At 44.8% G+C, this 20,159-nt stretch overlaps 1 protein-coding gene across 4 annotated transcripts in view; it reads right to left on the bottom strand.

The window, feature by feature from the left end:
* Positions 1-20,159, bottom strand: part of LOC138262001 (synaptotagmin-like protein 2) — a 482,740-nt gene that overhangs the window by 276,102 nt on the left and 186,479 nt on the right. The window contains exon 1 of one of the 4 annotated variants that reach the window (XM_069211666.1): positions 4,687-4,788. The exons of the other annotated variants lie outside the window; for them this stretch is intronic. The gene's annotated coding sequence lies outside the window, so the exon portion shown is untranslated. Of the gene's footprint in view, positions 1-4,686; positions 4,789-20,159 lie in introns of those variants that run through there. 4 annotated transcript variants of the gene reach the window in all.

Genomic DNA, 20,159 nt, shown 5'->3' with positions numbered 1-20,159 from the left:
TGGGGAGGGGTTGTGGCATTGGGTAGCTAGAGGGGGTTGGCAGCAGGGCATGGCAAGGCCCTGTGGCTAACCTCTGAGCGCACTGCCGAAGGCCATGTATGGCGCATGGTTGAGTGGTTATAGGGGGCTGGCCGCACATGGCCGAATGGCATGTGCAGCAGTAGTTGGATTAGCATTAAGTAGCTAAAATTAATTTATGTTAAACAAATCATAGAAGTTCACTGAAAAAAACAAAGGTTACAGAGACGTTATAGTTAGGCTCACATTTCAAACGTAAAAAAACATAGAATTTCAGCTGTAATAGTTAGAGTTATTTCAAGAAACTATAACTCGTGTCCTAAGGTGACTATAACTCGCGCCCTCGTCATGCACTGCTAATTACCCCAGATATCACATTACTCAGGACATTTTCTATGACATCATTGATATTACTGTAACATCTGCAGTAAAGTTGTTGATGGGAAAAAGGTGCATGGCGAGAGCGCGAGTTATAGTTCCTTAGCGCTTCTAGATATCAATATTTCTTTGTCTTTTAATATCTCAAAAACTACTGAACGGATTTACATAAAATAACAAACAGTACTCTTTCATGACCAAAAGCTAACTTCCTACCAAATACGGAGTAATTCCTTCCAGCAGTTCAGGCTGTAGACGTGCCTAAAATCTCTATGGGAATTCAAATGGAAAATTCACTTTTTTGGACTTCTCGGCAATGCTTTTTTTGTAAAATTTGTGAAGATTCGTCAAACAGCGCCAAAGATATAGGCAAGTCAAAAAATGCCTTTTCTATGGAAACATGGGCCTAACTGTAACTACTTATTATCGACCGCCAATAGTATATGTATTTATATATATATAATACTATGATTAGGTCATTTTAACAATTAAAAAGTAACTAACCTACAAAGTAAAAAAGTAAAGACCAGAGAAATAAAGGTTCAAAATTTACCTTTGATGTAATGATTCTCAATGTAACTCTTGCAAATGTGATAACTCCTGATGTATGCAACAGTAACATGCAATGCCATTATGGCCGGTCATGGCTCAAATTGCCACTTGAGAATGGAGGCGGGCCCAAGGTCGCTAAGGCAATACCCCAAGCTGCCAGCCACCACAACTGCAGCTGGAGGGATAACCCAGCTGCATACCAATCCTGATTTCTTCCTAGTCGCGCCAATCTCACTCACCTTTTGTTTCTCATTTGACTCGGGAAAGGATATGTATTTACAGATGATTCATGTATAAGAAAACAAATATGAAATGCACAGTATGCAACATTTCATACTGTTCCGGGTTTGTAAAAGTGCTTGGATACAAGTTTTCTAGAAAAATATCCTCTTAAAAGTGAGGTACTTGCTGCATTGCTTCTTTGTGAAGTTACTTAATGGTGTTATTGAGCAAAATCTTGCACTCTGATTACATAAACTGCACCAATGGTAGGCAATTTTGCAGTGTTGTTTGGAAAGTTTATGGTGTTATCATCACTGAAGACTAGAACGTTTGCAGCACCTGACCACCGCAAAAACAATATCTGAAGCAGCTGATAAAGGCAACACACTTTGGCAGTGAATAGGTCTGGTTTTGGCTGCCAGTCATTTGACCTTGCCAATGCTTGTTCTGCCTTTTCATGGTTTTTGAAAAACTTTACGGTTGAAGAAACTGCTGGGCGCTTGTCAATCTGAAAAATAAAACATTGGCTAAAAGAAAAAATATTTTTTGGTCTAAAAAAAACATATTTCCATATTGTATCTGGGATTGGCGGGAACCTTGTGTGGAGTGTACTCCTTGTGGAAGGGCAGGTTGTGGTAATTCATAGTAACTTTAGCCAGTGCCTGAAATGGGATGACCTAATGCACCACACGTTATATTGTAATAGGCAGAAGTAAAATGTGAATGACACAGTAACAGACCAATGACTGAAAAGGGCTAACTAATCCCCCCCTCAAACGTATAATGTATATATAATGTTAGTGAAAACAAAAGGTCTTGGCTATTCCCAGGCCTACAAAAAATATTTGCATGAGCTAGCCAGCGCAAAATTATTTTGCACCAGTCAGTCGGTTCAAACGTTACTTCAAGCATGATGTAAAATTACTCTGAATCAATAAAAAGTTTCCCAGCCCTTGTGCACTTAATGCACATGATCTGGCCCTTGGGCAGTAATATTCAAATGGACAGAGTTAGTTACCAAAGCATATATACTTGCACTAAAGTAAGACAGTGAAAACTATCTGGACTATTCTAGTTTGCAGGCTTTAACTCTGTTTATGGAATGAAAAGACCGCCCTCTCTGCTTCAGAACAGCGACAACGTCCCAGGCATGCACACATCCGCATGGAGGCACACCCAAGTCCTGCATGGACATGCAGGTCCGCGTGTGAAAGAATAAATAATGGGTCACGGCCAGTCTTATTTGCAAAAAGCTCAGGCACAAAAGGTACTTTCCATGTCAGCAGTCACTGTGACCTTCTGAATGTTATCCAACTCTTGAAAAGCCAGTCAAGTCACATGCATCTGGCACCCAACACGTCTGAGTACACACATTAAGTGTTCCATACCGCTTACAAAGCTGCTCAACTTCTGTACCTACAGCTTAATATTTATTACTTGTTGCTTTTGTTACTATCATTGAAGAACAACAATAATAACAATTATATATTAACAATTATATATTAATAATAAATCATTAGCAATTATCTTATATCAAACTATTATGCAATTGCTGACTTTTTTCTTGTTGCAGACACCATCACGTTTCACTGCACAGCTATCTATATTACCCTTCACTACCTTGTACGTAGCACAGCATCTGTTGTAATACACTAAACATTGCATTAGAATGCACACCACAAAGAGCTCTGATGGTCTACGGTATACAGTACAACTATACTACACTAATAAATAATGCACTATCGCACACTGGAGTTACATCACTGCACATTGCATCACACATTATCTGATTGCAAAGTTGTACCTCATCGCATGGAAGACTAAGTAGCATTTCACCAGCAGTAGCCTCTTTCATCCTTCGCAGGAATCAAATGCTCACGGAGATCGGCGGACCTTTTGATCCAGTAAGTAGTGTGATAGAACCATCAACATAACTTCAATAATGCCCTAAACAACTTCAACACCATGAGCAATGTGGCCACAGAAGAAAAAATCCAATTAGGAATAGAGTTAAAAAATGTATTACAAACACAACCTCAAAGTCATAAAGACAATGCACAAAACCAAGTTATAAAGATACATAATCACCAACTGTTGTCCATGGTGTCGAAATAGATTCTGGCGAACTAACATTAAAGAAACTAGGCATTCAAGAAGAAGAATGTAGAACATCAACAAGAATATCGGAGACACTGAGATACTTAATTGCTCAGAGATAATAATCATCTGTCAATTCAAATTCAGCAGTCAAAATCTTTGGCTGGGCACAGGCCAACCCTACAGCTGACCAAATCAGGGAAATACATGCGTGGAGAGAAACGCATGCAGGCAAAAGCCAAACACATAAAAAGGACAAAAATAATTTGGAAAAAGATAATCTTGGGCTGCAGGTCACTAGCTAAGTTTGGCAAAAGATAAGTAAAAAGGGAAAGCATCAGCACATCAGGAGCTCAGTCACGAGTATTCTGAATGAGAAAATAAAGGATTCTAAATCTAAAAAGGGCATTTCAAGAGTAAGGGCAAATGGTATACCTCTCTAAGGGTACAGAATTCAGGGAATCTTCATCAGCAAGCCACCAGGATCAACAAGGCATCTGGAAGCATCTGGGTCTGCATAGGTTTGATTAGGAAATTGCTTCAGGCTGCTCACGACTGACTAGGACTTCTCAAAATTCAAATGTTAATTTAATTTAAATTAAATGCTACCACATAATCACAATAATACTTTTAATACATTTTAGTAAAACACATGTCATATGCGAACTTATACATTAAACATTAATTATTTTTCATCAATATGAATAATAGATTTCATATAAATAGAAAATATTTGTTACTGCATTTCATTAAACACAACAGAGAAGTGCATTTCTCTCACTGGCACATATATTTTCAGACACATTTATCTTTCAATTATCACAAGAAATTCAATATTGTTTCTATATGCACTGTTTAGAATCTAAATTACATTTTAACATCAGTTTTATCCTTGTAACATGCAATTTAATTCAAAAGGCACCTGAGTCAAACTCTGAAATACAAGCAATTGCACATTTAAATTACATGTCAGTGCAGCTTTCTAAATTAGTATTTCTCTCTTTTACTTTCATAAACCTAAACTGCCACATCCTGGTGACTTTTGTGACATGAGGGGCATCACTAAAGTTTAAGCTGTATCACATTGCACTCTGCATGTCATGGCACAGCACACTTTTTCATTGTAAACCTACTACCTTGCAATGCACATAACTCTCAATGTTTCCTGATAGAAGATTGTAATAAGTTCATGCCACAGGATAGCCATCATAACTTTGGTACTTTCATGATGAACAAAGCTCCCCTCTCAGAAGATCCCAGCCAGGAACAATATCCCACATTACCCCAGGTTCCACCTGCATGCTTTTCAGGTGGCTTCCATATGTCCTTACTTTAGATCATGCTACAGTAGTCTAGACATGTCAAGACTAGGTATGCCGTAAACTCCTCCTGGTAGATGGCTAGTAGAACAGGACAAACCTTTCAAAGCACAGAAAAATGATTGGGCACAATGATAGCTTAGTTCCTTTTCTCCATCTGCACCCTGGAACTGCTGGTGACTTTCCCTAGGTTAGTCATGCAGGCTCCTTCACTGGATGGCCACACCTGGTTTGATAAAGTGAAAAGGAACTATCAAGGACTTACAAACCACTATGGCTCCTATATGTCTTACAAACTAAAAGACCCATAGCCAAAACAAACAAACCATGGAATAAAACTAAATTAATCAGTAATAATTTGCTGGAAATTCCCCTTCCATCCAAATTTAACTTATCAATATCCATTTGACTCATAACAATATATTTGAACCCCATAATCAATTAAATGCCAAAAGAAGGGTACCAGTGAAACATGATTCGAGCTAATATCTATCTGGGATGATCTGATCATTTGAAAAAAGGTAAGGTTGCGGATGAACTAGCAAACATTTTTTCCCAGTGGATGGCCGTGTAATAATTAACATGTAATTTGAAAAAATCCAAGTTCCAATAAATACCCAAATAAAACAAGCATACATCATCATTGTATTATTTAAAATAATTACAATTACATTTAAATATAACATAAATAGTGAAAAACAAAAATCATAGCAAATAAAAAAAAAAATAACATTTATTTAGCAAACTATAATGTAAATGTTGATAACATTGATAAAAAAAGACAACAACAATATATTTACCTTTGATATTTTTCTCCACAATAGGTTTCTAGTCTCAATATTCTGACAGGGATATTATTGGCAAACAATATTTTTGAATCTATATTTAGAGGGAACACCTTATGGTTAACGTTAACGGTTACTTCAAATGAGTAGTGATATATCGTTCCATACGTTTTAATAACTCTTTTCTGGGCATGAATGTACCAGTGTATGAGCAAACCTGTACCCCCAAATTTGGGCACCCCGAAGTTCACATCTTGCGGTTTTGCCAAAGTTTGCTCAATCTGGGACTGTGTTTGACGGAAACGTCATGAGGAAATGTGTCCAAGCATTAGGCACCTCCCAGAACATCCCATTAGTAGAGTAAAAGCAACTCACTAAGTAATTGGTTCCACTCACTTCTAGATCAATGAAAAGTTAAAGGGTTTTACTACAAGAATTCAAAATAGGATAGATGCCTCAGTTTGGCTGTGTGCTGCAGAGACTGTGGGGAGAGCATGTATGCGGGGGTGAAGGAAACAGGAGTGAGAGACAGGGATGGAGTCAATTTTGTGTAAAATGGAATTTATAGGGAGATGTGGCATAACTAAAACACATTAATAAACTCACTTCTACATATCATAGGAATTCTGTCTCAATTGCAATTATGTTAATTCAGTCTGTATATGTAAAATCAAGAGTGAAAAAGCATTTTAATAATCATTATTAATGCACAAAATATCACCTATTCCACACCAGCAATGGCGAAGTCAAACAATTCAGGTAATATTGGTTTTCTTCAAATGGATGGCTAAACCAGAGAGAAAGCTAGTTGTAGACTTGATCAAGAACAATAAGGCTCTACGCGTTGGCCAGCAGGTAAGAGGTTCCACACACGGTAAAGTTCACATATTAAATATAGTCATAGTCTTTACAGACAATACCAAAACAGTACAGCTAAAAGTGTATGCTCAACTCCTCATCACTTTCTGGTCTATGTTACCAATATGTCACATGAGATATCCTTAGAAAGGAAAGGTGCCATTTAGGATAATAAAGAAAATTAATACTATCTACATCTCAGTATAAACAGACCTTCCAGTAGACATATAAACCTCAAAGCCCTACTGGACGTTCCCTACCTCAGCAGTGCCATGACATTAACACACTCCATTATCTCAAAATAAAATGTCTAATATATTGAAATAAAACACACATTAACATTACTATTTAAAGTTTAGTAACCTGGGCAGACTCAAAACTAATGTGTCAAAAGTTACATACCTAAAATTATCCATAAAATAACATGATATGGAATGCATGGATGGGGCTATTATAGGGCAGTCATTAGGGTAAAAAGTGTGTATGATGCCAACCAATAAAGTGAAATAATGAATATTTTAGTGGAACTAATCAATGTTGAGCCTCTGTAAAATAATCCTCATACCTCTCAATAACACTATGGGGACTTACCAATTATCTTCAAATATGCAATATTGTGTTTTTGTGAAGAAGTATCTAATAAGGTCATGCAGTACCCTTTTCCTCCTGTAATCGCCCCACCATACAACTATTATTTACCACCTTCAAACATATGAACATGAAAAACACTGAGGAAGCCAGCTGACAAGGTTAAAACTACTAACCTGTTTTCAGGGTGATAGTGGGTATCATACCAGGAAGTGCTTTCCATTACTGGCTGCTGAAATCACAAACATCATTTTTAATACCCCTACCAATCCGCATTTGTCTCCCTTTTCGCTACCCTATTATCCCCTCTCATGTGCCCTGCTTGTCGTATAATGTAGGTGGCGGAATGTTCTTTGCATTGGCAGGGGCTGGTGGCACTCTGGCTGGCCTGACGGGTGCCCCCTTTGAGCCAATGACAGCTGCAGACACCACAGAGGACGTGGACTTGGTGGCTGAGGTGCTGGGCTGGGTTCTGGCCACCCTGGCCCGAGGGGAAGGACGGGGGGGAAGGAAGGGGTAGGGAACAGGTCAATGTTGGCTAGGAAAAGCTTCTTAGGGACACTGGGATGGGAAGAGGGTGAAGGTTTGGAAGTGGAGGGAGAGGGAGTGGTTGTAGGAGGTGTCCGTCTGCTGTGTTTGGGTGCAGGTGCATGAGCTGGATGCTGTTGAGAGGTGGATGGCTGTTGGGTGGGTGCGTGCTTGTGTTTGTGGAGGAAGGGTCACAGACACAGTGGGAGAGGACACAGGGGACGTGTGCATGGATGTGGGGGTGGTGACTGCCAGTGAGGGGTGTGTAGTGATGGGCGTGCTGGTGATGGAGGTAGTGGATGAGGATGTAGTGCATGCAGGTGTGAAGTGGAGACACTACTGGGAGGGAGGTGGACGAGGAGGAGGAGGGGGACACAGTGGAGGCAGTGGATGTTGGTGTGTCTGCATGGGGATGGTGCTTGTGTGAGTGCCTGTGAGATGAAGTGTGGTGCTTGTGTTTGCCTGAGCCACTTTTGTGTGTTGATTTGGGTGAATGCTGATCTGAAGGTGTGCTTGGGATAGGTTGGGGTTGAGGGGATTGGGACTGGGTAGAGGAAGTTGGAGGGGGGAGGGTAGAGACAGGGACAATGACTGCCATCAGTGCGGAGACCAGAGCTTGAAATGCTCACAGTTGGGCCACCACAGCTAGAGTGAATGCCCTCCAGGTATGCATTTGTTTGTTGCAAATGCCAGTCGCCACCCTGGATGGCATTCAGTATGGTTGACTGCCCAACAATGAGGGATCTCAGGAGGTCAATAGCCTCCTCACTGAGGGCAGCAGGGCTGACTGGGGCAGGGCCTGGGGTGCCTGGGGCGAAGGAGATGCCCACCCTCCTGGGTGAGCGGGCATGGGAAACACGCTGAGGGGCTACTGGGAGGGCGGTGCTGATAGGGATGTGTGGCAGTTGTACTTGTTGTTGGGGTGGGCACAGAGGTGTCCGCCACTGGCAGGGAGCTTCCATTGGAGGAGGAGTCGCTGTCTGTAGTGCCCCCTCCTGTCTCCGGCGTGGTGCTTCCCTCGCCCTCTGTTCCACTGGTGCCCTCACCGTCGGGGGATTCGGCCTCCATGTGGGATGCAGATCCCTCCGTCGCTGGTGCCTCTGCTCCTCCCCAGATGATGCTAATGCACACAAGGACAGGGTGACAAAACAAAAAGGGGGGGGGGGAGGCGGAGGAAACACTTGGTCAATGCCAGCAACACCACTACCGTTGGCGTACACAACACACAGGGAGCTGCCCTATGCACTAGGCCATGCACTACCAGTTACAATGCTAGTCCATGGGGGACATGGCATAACGCCATAAGCTGCACATCTGAAACCCACAGGATCCTGCCCAGTAGTAGATGCCCACTAACACCATTGGGGTTGGAGTGCTTCAGAGCCTGCACAACAAGGGACCTACCCTGCCATGTTCGCCCTGGCCTAGGGGCACCCACAGTCCACATCCCCCACCCAGGTAAAACCTTAACGTGTACCACATCATGAATCTGAATTTGTACTCACCTCCTTGTGGCTGCTGTGATGCCCTCAAGCGCCCATCCAACTCCGGATAGGCCACCGCCAGGATGCGGAACATCAGGGGGGTCAGGGTACGACAGGCACCCCTTCCTCGTTGGGAGGCCAGCCCCAGCTGGGCCTCCACCGTCTTCCTTGCCCAGCAGCATAGGTCCTCCAACCATTTGCGGCAGTGGGTGCTCTGCCTGCCAAAGACCCCATCGGTCCGCACCTCCTTGGCGATGGCATGCCAAATACCCTTTTTCTGATGAGCGCTGACCTGCAGGCACAATAAAGCAGAGAAGGGATTAGTAATACCGTCCGGACCGTCACACTCTTGGCCCACCATATCCCTCCCATCCACTATCGCACATACATTGACCACCATACATGCAGCACTCTGGCCAGGACCCCTCAGATCCACCCCTACACAGGTCTTACACACACAGCAATTCATTCATTCATGGCCCACGCATCATGCTCACAGTGTACTCACCTGTTTGTCTGGAGGACCATAGAGTAAAGTGTGCTGGGGTAGGACCCCATCCACAAGTCTCTCCAACTCCTCTGCAGTGAAGGCAGGGACCCTTTCCCCAGACACATAAGCCATTGTCGCTTCCAGACACAGGTCACAGCAGCACTTGCAGTGTAGTTCCTCTCCTGTTGAAGGTCAGGTAGCAATGGAGTGAACAGATAGAAAATGGTGGTCACGTCCGCAGCAGTGCATACCGTCACCACCGGCGTACATCGCCATTGGCTACTGGAAACCATAGGGCCCAATGATAACCAATGCGAATTTGTGTGGCGGTCGTTGACTGCCTACTGTAACGGCGCACAACGCCAGCAGACTTACCTCATTTCCTCTTGTCCCTCCACACAGGTCAGGCAGCCGCCATTTCAGGGGGGCACAGGCGATGGCACATAACATCGTCACAGCAGACATTGGCACATCAACTGACTCTCAGATTCACATACTGGTTCTGTAAATGAAGAGATGCATCATTATTGCAGTAGATGTGTGATTATGACCCTCTGCTCACTGTTTTCATTCCTAGACTTCGACCGCTGAGGATGAATATGACATGGAGACATCTTCCAGTGTACAGACCCATGGTGGACCTTGCGGCAATGGAGGACAGACACATTATCCTAACCTACAGACTTGATTGGGACACAATCCAAGAACTGTGTGCCCAATTGGAGCCAGACCTGATGTCAGCTATCCGCCAGCCCACAGGTATCCTCCCTCTAGTGAGTCCTCCATTTCCTGGCAAGTGGTTCCTTCCAAACAACAGTGGCCATGGCATCAGGGATGTCTCAGCTAATGTTCTCAAACGTGTTGACCAAAGTGTTGTCTGCCCGGCTGAAACACATGCGCACCTACATCGTATTCTCACAGGTGGAGGATTTGGCCACAGTGAAAGCTGACTTTTATGCCCCAGGACATATCCCCAACATCATTGGTGCCATTGATGGTACACATGTAGCATTTGTCCCCCTCCGGAGAAATGAACAGATGTTCGGGAATAGAAAAAGCTATCACTCTATGAATGTGTAGATGGTGTGTTTGGCTGACCAGTACATCTCCCATGTGAATGCCAAGTATCCTGGCTCTGTGCATGACGCCTTTATCTTGAGGAACAGCAGCATCCCATATTTGATGGCTCAACTCCAGAGGCACCGGGTGTGGTTAATAGGTGAGTCAAAGGTCCCCCACCCAGTATATGTTGGTGTATGGGTATGGGGTTGTCCCTAAGGGTTAGTGTGTTTCTAACAGTTGTCCCTCGATGTTTTCAGGTGACTCTGGTTACCCCAACCTCTCATGGCTACTGATCCCAGTGAGGAATGCCAGGACAAGGGCAGAGGAACGTTACAATGAGGCACATGGGTGAACAAGGAGGATAATTGAGAGAACCTTCGGCCTCCTGAAGGCCAGGTTCTGGTGCCTCCATCTGACAGGTGGATCCCTATACTACTCACCCAAGAAGGTGTGCCACATCATCGTTGCATGTTGCATGTTGCACAACCTGGCCTTGAGACACCAGGTGCCTTTTCTGCAGGAGGATGAGCCTGGAGATTGTCTTTTGGCAGCGGTGGAGCCTGTGGACAGTGAGGAAGAGGCGGCAGAGGAAGCAGATGTGGACAACAGAAGTAATATCATACAGCAGTACTTCCAGTGACACACAGGTAGGACACTGTAACTTCACTTTACTTTTCAGTTTTCTGTTTGACATTGTACATGGCAGCCTGATTTCCCTATGTCTATGGCCACTTACTGTACCCTTTGGCATCTCTATTTTCAGATCTCTGTGACCCACTCTGGTACATACGAATTGCAATGTTTTCAGAATGTTGTACTAATACATATTTCAATCAATTAACAGACTCCAGATTTGTATTTGTTCCAAGGGTGTTTATTTAAGTGCTAATAAGTAGAGGGGAATGTGCAATGGGCTGGGGTGATGGTGGAGGAATGTCCAGTTTGAGTCCAGTCTCTTGGTATCACAGGTGCATTGTTCAATGGGGCATAGGAAGGGGAGTAATGGCAATTCAAGGTGGACAGGGTGACAGAGTGGGACACAAGGGTGACAATCATTAGAGTCTTATTTCCTGGCGGGGGTCTTGGCAATGTTCTCTGGCTTCTGCCTGGATCACAGGGACCGTTTGCAGGGTGGTTCTCCTTCTGCAGGAGGTGGAGTGCTGGTGGCCTGTTGGTCCTGTGGTGGGGCCTCCTGTCCACTAGCGCCGGCGGAGGTGGAGGGCTGTTCATCAGTGTGACTAGTGCCAGGGGCCCGTTGGTGTGCCACTGCCTCCCTCATGGTGTTTGCCATGTCAGCCAGCACCCCTGCAATGGTGACCAGGATGGTGTAGATGTGTTTGAGGTCCTTCCTGATCCCCAGGTACTGTCCCTCCTGCAGCCGCTGGGTCTCCTGCAACTTGGCCAGTATCTGGCCCATGGTCTCCTGGGGACGGTGGTATGCTCCCAGGATGTTTGTGAGTGGCTCCTGGAGAGTGGGTTCCCTGGGCCTGTCCTCCCCCTGTCGCACAGCAGTCACCCTAGCTTCCCTGTTGTCCTGTGCCTCTGTCCCCTGAACCATGTGCCCACTGCCACTGACCCCAGGTCCCTGATTTTCTTGGGTTTCTGGGGTTGCCTGGGGTCCCAGTAGTGGTGGACACACTGCTGATTGACATGTCCTGGGGACAGTGGCATGGGCCCGCTGGGTGGGTGCTGTGCTGGTGCTTCCTGAGGGGGGAGGCTCTGTGGTGGTTTGGGACTGTGGCAGGGTAACCGACTGTCCAGAGGTCCATGATGGGCCAGGTTGGTCATCGTGATCCAGGCATGCAGAGCTGCTGACATCACTGTGGGCCTCTTCTGGGGTGGGGGGCTGGATGTAACTGGCAACTCCTCTCCGGTGACATTGAGTAGGGGTCCTGTGGGGATGCAAACGCAGTGTTATTGTATCTGTTTGTGCCATCTTGTGCATGGGTGTGTTTCCCTTGATGGTTGTGATTGCCCTGTCAGCTTTGCCTTGTGTGAGTGGTGATTTTGTGGGGTAGGTGATTCTCTCTAATGGGCATGCTGTGGTGATGGGTGTCCATGCAGGTCTGTGATGGGGGTCCATGGATTGGTGTGGCATGCAGGGCTTGGTATTGGGATGGGTGGGTTGTGATAGTGGGGTATATTTGAGGTGGTGGAGTGATGGGGGTGAGGGTAGGGGTAGGAGTTTGTGATGGCATGCAGGTAGGGTGGGGGATATAACAGTAAAGATTTGAGTTACCAGAGTCCAGTCCTCCTACTACTCCTGCGAGGCCCTCAGGATGCATGATCGCCAAGACTTGCTCCTCCCATGTTGTTAGTTGTGGGGGAGGAGGTGGGGGTCCACCGCCAGTCCTCTGTACAGCTACCTGGTGTCTTGCAACCTACAAACACACCTTCCCCCGTAGGTCATTCCACCTCTTCCTGATGTCATCCATTATTCTGGGGTGCGGTCACACGGCGTTGACCCTGCCCACGATTCTCCACCATAGCTCCATCTTCCTTGCAATGGATGTCTGCTGCACCTGTGATCTGAATAGCTGTGGCTCTACCCGGATGATTTCCTCCACCATGACCCTTAGCTCTTCCTCTGAAAACCTGGGGTGACTTTGGGGTGCCATGGATGTGGTGTGAGTGATATGTGTGAGGATGTGTGGGGTGATGTGTTGTGGTGTGTGCTGTGAGGTGCATGGATGGTGTATGGGTGATGGTGTTCTATGGCTCAGATTGGGTGGGTGCTCCTGGCTTGTCTCTCCCTCTGTTGGAAATCTTTTTTTTCGTTGAAAGGGTTGTGGGTAATGTGGGTGGGTGTTTTATAGTGGTCTGAGTGTGTGGGTGTGATGTGTGTATGTGTGTCAGGTGTGTGTATTTTGAATTGTCCAATGTGGTGTAGTTTTTTTTTAGTGTGTGTGTATTTTGAGTGCAGCGGTGTGTACCACCAACGGTTTACAGTGGTTGAAAGACCACCACAGTGATTCGTGGGTCCTGATACTGTGGGCGTATTCCTGTTGGCGTAACGGTGTGGGTTTTGGTACTGCCAATTTATCACTGACCTTTGGCCTGGCGGACTTGTGTGGGTGTCTGTAGTGGCAGATTTCTCTGTGTGGGTCATAATACCCGTAGCGGTATACCGCCACGGTCACAGTATGTTGGCAGCCATCAGCACGGCGGTAGGCAGGATTTACCGCCAGGGTTGTAATGAGGGCCTATGTCGGCAAACATTAATTCAGTTGGAAAATACTTGGAATACAGGGCTCTTGAGTGATAAACAACCCTGTATTCAGAAGGTAGCTAAAATCAGAACTTTTCAAGGGAGCCCTCAAGTGAACTATGAATGTGTAAGGAAACAGTAAAGCTTATTAAATGGGCTATATCTGCAGACGACCCAAAGATAACAGGCATGATGTCATTGTTAACACTGAGCTCCACATAAACAACAACAACAGCATCTGAACTTCGTACTGTACACGGAGTGAAAGTGGATAGACCATTAATACCAAAATATTGGTTTATCTGGTTAGGCTGGAAATGCTTAACAAACCTTAAATTGTGTTTTAGTTGTTGCAAGTGCATAAATAAAGTATTTTTTAAGCGGAAAGGTCAAAGCATCCTCAAACCAGGTCCTCTAAGCTTCTTTGTAACTGAGGAGCACTCATGAAAGATACTAGAGTATTAGGTAGCACCCATTCCACTTGAAATTGCCAACTCATATATCCAGCCCAAATCCTACGATGATGCTAAGGTGGAGCAGCCTTCATAGCTTTTAATAAAATATGGGAGGCTCCCCATCAATACTATTGCCACATATTTCTTGGACAGCCTGACCAAGGTGACTGTGCCACCAAAGTGTGAACGCAGCTGCAGGTATGCATGCTCACATGGTGCAGTATTCTGAAGTCCATATTCTCAATCTCCTTGCTACCTCAGTATTCTTCCCCGGGATCTGCATTATGTCATGGTGGAGCTAGTTAGTCTAAACAAACGGAGGCATTGATTTCTCCCGCTTCCTGGGAGCCATGCGGGCCAGCGGTACTTGTTGTGTCTCCCTGTGACGTCTTATTGTCTCCACTGTAGTTTGTTAGTGTGTTCCTATTGGCTCTGCTTTCCGTCAAACACCCAATTGGGGTGGAGTAGTTTACATAGCATTACAGCTTGTACCCACCGCTCTGTCTCTCCTAGTGAGCTAATCAGCAAGACAGTTAGCAAGGAAAGTTATGAAGCTGCTGCTGTGAGCTCCATTTATACCCCAAGTGAAGATGGGTGAAGGGATCAATGGTAGAACCATGTAAATCATTATAAGCGGTTATTACTCCTATTAGCCTCATTAGTAATTAGTTACTAGGTGTATGTTCACAAGCAAAGTTACAATTGCTTTAAATCACTCTAGATGTTTCAGGTAGCTTTTCAGTGAGCATGCATGACTCAAATAAAAGAGACTTAGGCAATGAATAAAGAGAACCCTACAGTCATCAGGTTTACGAAAGAACAAAGGATCTTAGTGTCTGTGAATGGGACACTCCATCACAAGTGTAGTGGATACTAGGACTACTATTTTACAAGTAGCATAGACTATAATGTGCTTGTAGTAAAGCGGTTGTAACAGATGCTATATTTGTCAAGTATCTCATCTGCCACACTCTACATTACTTGCAAAGATACCTGCACTAAAAGCAATAGTTGTTATGCCTCTGCCATCACCTGCATCAACTTTATATCGAAATACGGACTTGGTATGGAAGAGTTGGAACCCAAAGGTTGATCACTGACTCATTTTTAGGGTCGAGCCTGCGTTGCATGCGCTCGCACATGTGTATCGCAGAGGGACGCTTTAGTATGTAGAAAAGGGCTCGGAGCCCTGTCAACTTCACGTCAGTGTTTTTTATTGGTTCGTGGGCTTGCCTAATAAAATCTGCTTGCTTTCATTAGTCGAAGGCACGCATAGGTCATGCCTTTTCCGGTGGCTAGCCCTCCTCGAGCGCAGCGACCAAGTACAGAAAACATGCGAGGCTCGCTGTTTTCTGTCCGGCTCGTGGACTTCTTTTTCTCTAATTTACGAGCGCGATCTCGCTGGGCAGAAGTCGAGAGCTTTACATAGTTAATTTCACTTTTTCGGGTTACGCACATAAATGCACTTTTGCCGATAGGTGAAAAGTTGGGTTAGGAGTTTACAACGCGATCAGCTCTAACATGAGCAAACGCGAGACCCGTTGCATTGCAAATGCTTGTTATAATTGAAGTCTTAGCCGCGTTTGTTGAACATTCGATTTACACAATCCACCTCCTCTGTCTGTTTTGAAATGAAATCCTTTGTAAATACAAGAATGTGAGTTAGACTGTACATTTGTATTCTAATCGTGTTATTATCCGAGACAGTTATTCTGTTCAAACCAGTGTGACAAAAAATGCACTTTCTGGTGATGATTCATCTTATGAAACTTTATGTTTATAGAATTGACATCTGGTGCTTACAGCCACCAACGTGCCATTTATACAGGCAGAGGAAATTATTTTGCTCTATCCATATCTAGAACGCGATTTTTATGCAGGCCATATGTATTAACATATTGATTCCTCACTGCAGGCCTTTCTAAGAGGCATCTAGGACCCGTAAGTACAACGGCAGGGGTGTGCGCTTAGGAGGGAATATGCTTACTCCCTCACAAATTACACGGTGTTCTGATATGGATGTCCAACAGTCGTGGGAAGGCATACATCCCCGCTGAACTCCGAACTTGCTACATAGGAGCTCAGACGGTTTGCCACTACCTAGGATGTTTACATCTGCCCAAGTGTCTCTAAAGAGTTTGTAAAGTGCTTGGCTCAGGGCCCAGGGAGAGGTCCTGAGCCAAGCACTTTAAACCATCCCTACATTGAATCCTCTTTGTCAAAGCAGTGGAGAAGCTCACATACACGCACTTCAGAGGAATCCTACTGGCATACAGGGCACAAATGACAACAAGTGCTAGGACACCAGCACCGCACAGTGCCACGATACATACAAATTCTCATGGGCAGCACTAAAGGTACGTTGAAGGTGACACACAAACAATGATAGGTGGCTAGAGGTAAACCTTGTAAAACAAATGCATCGGTGCTTGTGCTCTGTTGAGTCCTTGAAACAAAGACTGACATAGCCAATAGGTCTGTGTGTAATGTGAGAAGACAGACATCAGTAGTACATTGGACCCGGGGAAGGAAGTAGGGTTGGATCCTGAAACTGGTGCTTCGTGCATTTCAACACGAACACTCAAATGGAGCAAGAAGGATACACCCAAACAGCCAAGGATATTAGCTGAGATATAGATACTTCCTGTAGCTGAGCCAGCATGTCACTGACAAAGTTTCAAGCCAATGGCTGAGTGAGACTGATGGAAGCAATCAAATGGCAGAAAAGGGTGGACCCAAAGCCCACTCCATGCAGCAGGTCGGTTTGATACCTAGGATGTCAAAACCATGGTCTAAAAATGTAAATTTGTAGTTTGTGATAAACTCTTGGCAGACTGACGTCACAATATGGACCCCGTTGCAGCCTATTACTTTCGCAGTCTGTGATTGCTGCAGAACAGCGGCTGTAACTGTGTCTTAAAATGGTTTATTAAAAAGACATTCTTTCAGTAGTGACGGCCGTCGTGCCAAGATCGGTGTGTGCATATTATGGATGCTATGCGGAGGATGATGGAACGAAGTGATGTCACCGACTCCTGGGATTAGGCTACCACCCTCTTAATGATTAGCCCTCTGAACATCTACCCAAACTGCAGGGACACAAACGTTGCCTTGACAGCAGCCTTCTAGCTGGCTAGACTTCTTGTTCCTTTTTTACCTCCTGGTTTGTCCAATATTGACAACTATCCAACTGCCACTTACAGGAAAGCTCTGTTTACCCAAGGCGAAAGTAAACATAAGTCTGAGAGGAGGTAGGCATGACGGCAGGCGTTTGTTTTTTAAGGTGAAGTTTACTTCCTTGAAGCAAAAATTAACGTTATGCAAAACCTATATATGTAGCCCCAAATAAAATACGCCGTTATCATGCTTTATTATAATCTGGTTTCATTTATTAGCATTCTGTTCTTTTAACTTGACAGACAGCACAATACACCTTCAGCAGAGATTTCTTTACATAATAATGTGCAAATCTGAAACGCATACTTATATACAAGTACAGTTGCATCTTTTTTTTTTATAGAGATAGTGTAAAAACAGTCTACTTTCAGAGTAACAGAAATACTTCAAAGAAGCAGAGGTGAAATCTTAACTGTATATTATAGCAGCATTTTATAATCTCTAATTAAGGAAGGGACAATGATCCATTGTAGACCATGCACTGCCAAGGAAAGAACTCTAATCTGAAATTAACCTGACCTTCTTGCTTGAGAGCCAGTGTTCTAGAGATAAGCAGGACACATCCTCCCTCAGCAGCTCTTTAAACTCAAGTTATCTCAGCCGGAAGTGTGTTAGCAGTCCACATGCTCTCCAGCATACAGGATGCAAGCGGCACACAGTTCCGCCGCAAGACTGCCAGCACTGAAGAGCTACACATGTTAGCTTATAGCATAATCAGCATCTGTCAGATAAGGGAGCTCAGGGGCAACTAGGCAATCTTTATAACAAGCACCGCCGGCTCTCCTGGGAACCCCACGAACCAGGCCCTGGTGCAGAGACACTGAATACCAAGAACCTGCTCTTCAGGCAGTGACTTTGAGGTGCACTGCTGGTCAAGGCTTACACATGGTGGAGGATGTAGGCTCAGAGTTTCAGATCCAAATATCACAGTTATTTGAGTGCCTGCGCCAGTGTTTCCCAAACTGTGGGTCACAATTCACTGGTGGGTCGCCAGCTGACTTTTGGTAGGTTGGAAAGTCCAAGTAATAAATAAAGAAGCCTTAAAATTCTGTATTTATCTCGTCCCATTTGCGCGCTTCAAAGACAGAGGTCAAATGTCAGGCTATGTCTTCTGACAAATTGCTGCTTTTTGTTTTAACAATGGGATTGGTGTTATAATCTCCTCTTACTTTTCAGTCAGAGGAAGAACAGCAAAGTGAATTATGTGACAAACCTGCAGGGGTACAGGGAATGTGAAAGGAAAGGCTGTTGTATGACAATTTTTGCAACACACAACAAAATGTAAATACCTGTAAATCACACATACGGCAGTTAGAAAAGCAAAAATGAAGGACATTTGTTTTTGTAATTCTGAAGTGTAATGGTAACAAGGATTTAATAGAATCAAAACAAATCAAGACACTTTACCTGTTGATGCACAAATGATACATAGGGGATCATTAATAGTCTGGCGTTCACTAGACCACCAGACTTACGGATGGTGGTCAGACCGCCGCCAATGCAGCGGTCTGAAAGCTACATTAAAACCCTGGTGGTTGAGCCACCAGGGAACCACCAGGATCAGAGATCCCGTTGATCTGGAGGTAGGTGACAGTCCTAACCCACCAGGGCAGCGCTGCAAGCAGAGCTGCCCTGGGTATTACGACCTCCTTCTCCACCAGTGGTTTCATGGCAGTACCACTGCCATGAAAATGCTGGTGGAGAATGGGTGCAGGGGGCCTATGCACTTGGCATGGGCAGTAAAGGGCCCCCTTGGCCAACAGTACAGGGACCCCCCTGGCTAGCACCCTCGCTTTGCAGACAGTGAACATTGCGAGGTGCTGGTGCACCCTGCGGACTACAGTATTGCCGCTGGCTCGATTACGAGCTGGCAGTGACAAAGCTTTAGTCTGTTTCCTTCTAGCCTGGCTGGCGGAAACTTAGGTTTCCGCCCCCAGCCTAGCGGGAAACTCTGTGTGGCAGCAACCTCCCTGTCGGACGTTTGGCGGATAGTAAAAGCCGTCCGCCAAACTCATAATGACCACCATAGTCACTGAAACCCAATTTCCATACATTATCATTTGTCTTCAATACAACTTTATCAATAAAACTGTAGGTCGTTGCAAATTTAGTGGTCATTTAAATGGAAAATGTGCGGTCTCTAAGAGTGCGGTACCACACAATGCTTTAGTTAAATTGCCTGTCTCATGTTCAATTAAAACTAGGTAGGCCGCGAAGGTTCGTTGTTCTAAAAAATGGGTTGTGCTTCAAAACATTAAGAAGCGCTGGTCTATGCAGATATATAATTAAGTGAAAAGTATAGGATTTTGATTTACATTTAGACTGAATATCAAAGTAAAAATCGTTATACATCTCTGGAGTCAGTTTCTGTTCCATTCATGTAACACCTGTGCAATAGGGTATCTCTAAGAATGAAAGGATAATAAGGCTCACAGGGAACAGTCAGGCACCAAGTCTTTCAATAATGCAGCCTAGGTGAAGTGTCTGAGTCTTGCTGTTTCCAATTAAAGAATGAGGGTGGGCTTCTGTAGCCCACTCAACTGCAGGCGGGTGGCTGTCGCAGAAATGTGCACTGGGACATGGCCAGCTGGAACCACCCAAAGCACAAGGAGAACCCACCACAATTCAGAATCAAAATAGGGGGAGGCAGTCCGGTCATACAAGAGTGATACAGGTGCCAGAGTTGTTCAGGATGGCCGCTGAACATCCCGTGGAACATGGGAGAATGCCCACACACAAAATAACAGATTACACAAATGGGGAAGTGGACAACGGGGAAGGAAAAGTGCCTCGGGCAAATTGCTCTTGAGACCGTGGTTTGCGATTCTGGCTTCTCGCTACCACTCCTCGCTCCCAGCAGCCTTGTACAATGGGCTCCTGGCTTTCTATGAAAAATGAGCAGATGACAATGAGAGGAAATCTTTCTGCCATGTTGATG

Source organism: Pleurodeles waltl, chromosome 2_1, assembly GCF_031143425.1.
Source record: "Pleurodeles waltl isolate 20211129_DDA chromosome 2_1, aPleWal1.hap1.20221129, whole genome shotgun sequence".
NCBI classification, from domain to species: domain Eukaryota; kingdom Metazoa; phylum Chordata; class Amphibia; order Caudata; family Salamandridae; genus Pleurodeles; species Pleurodeles waltl.
This window is presented reverse-complemented; position numbering and strand designations above follow the sequence as displayed.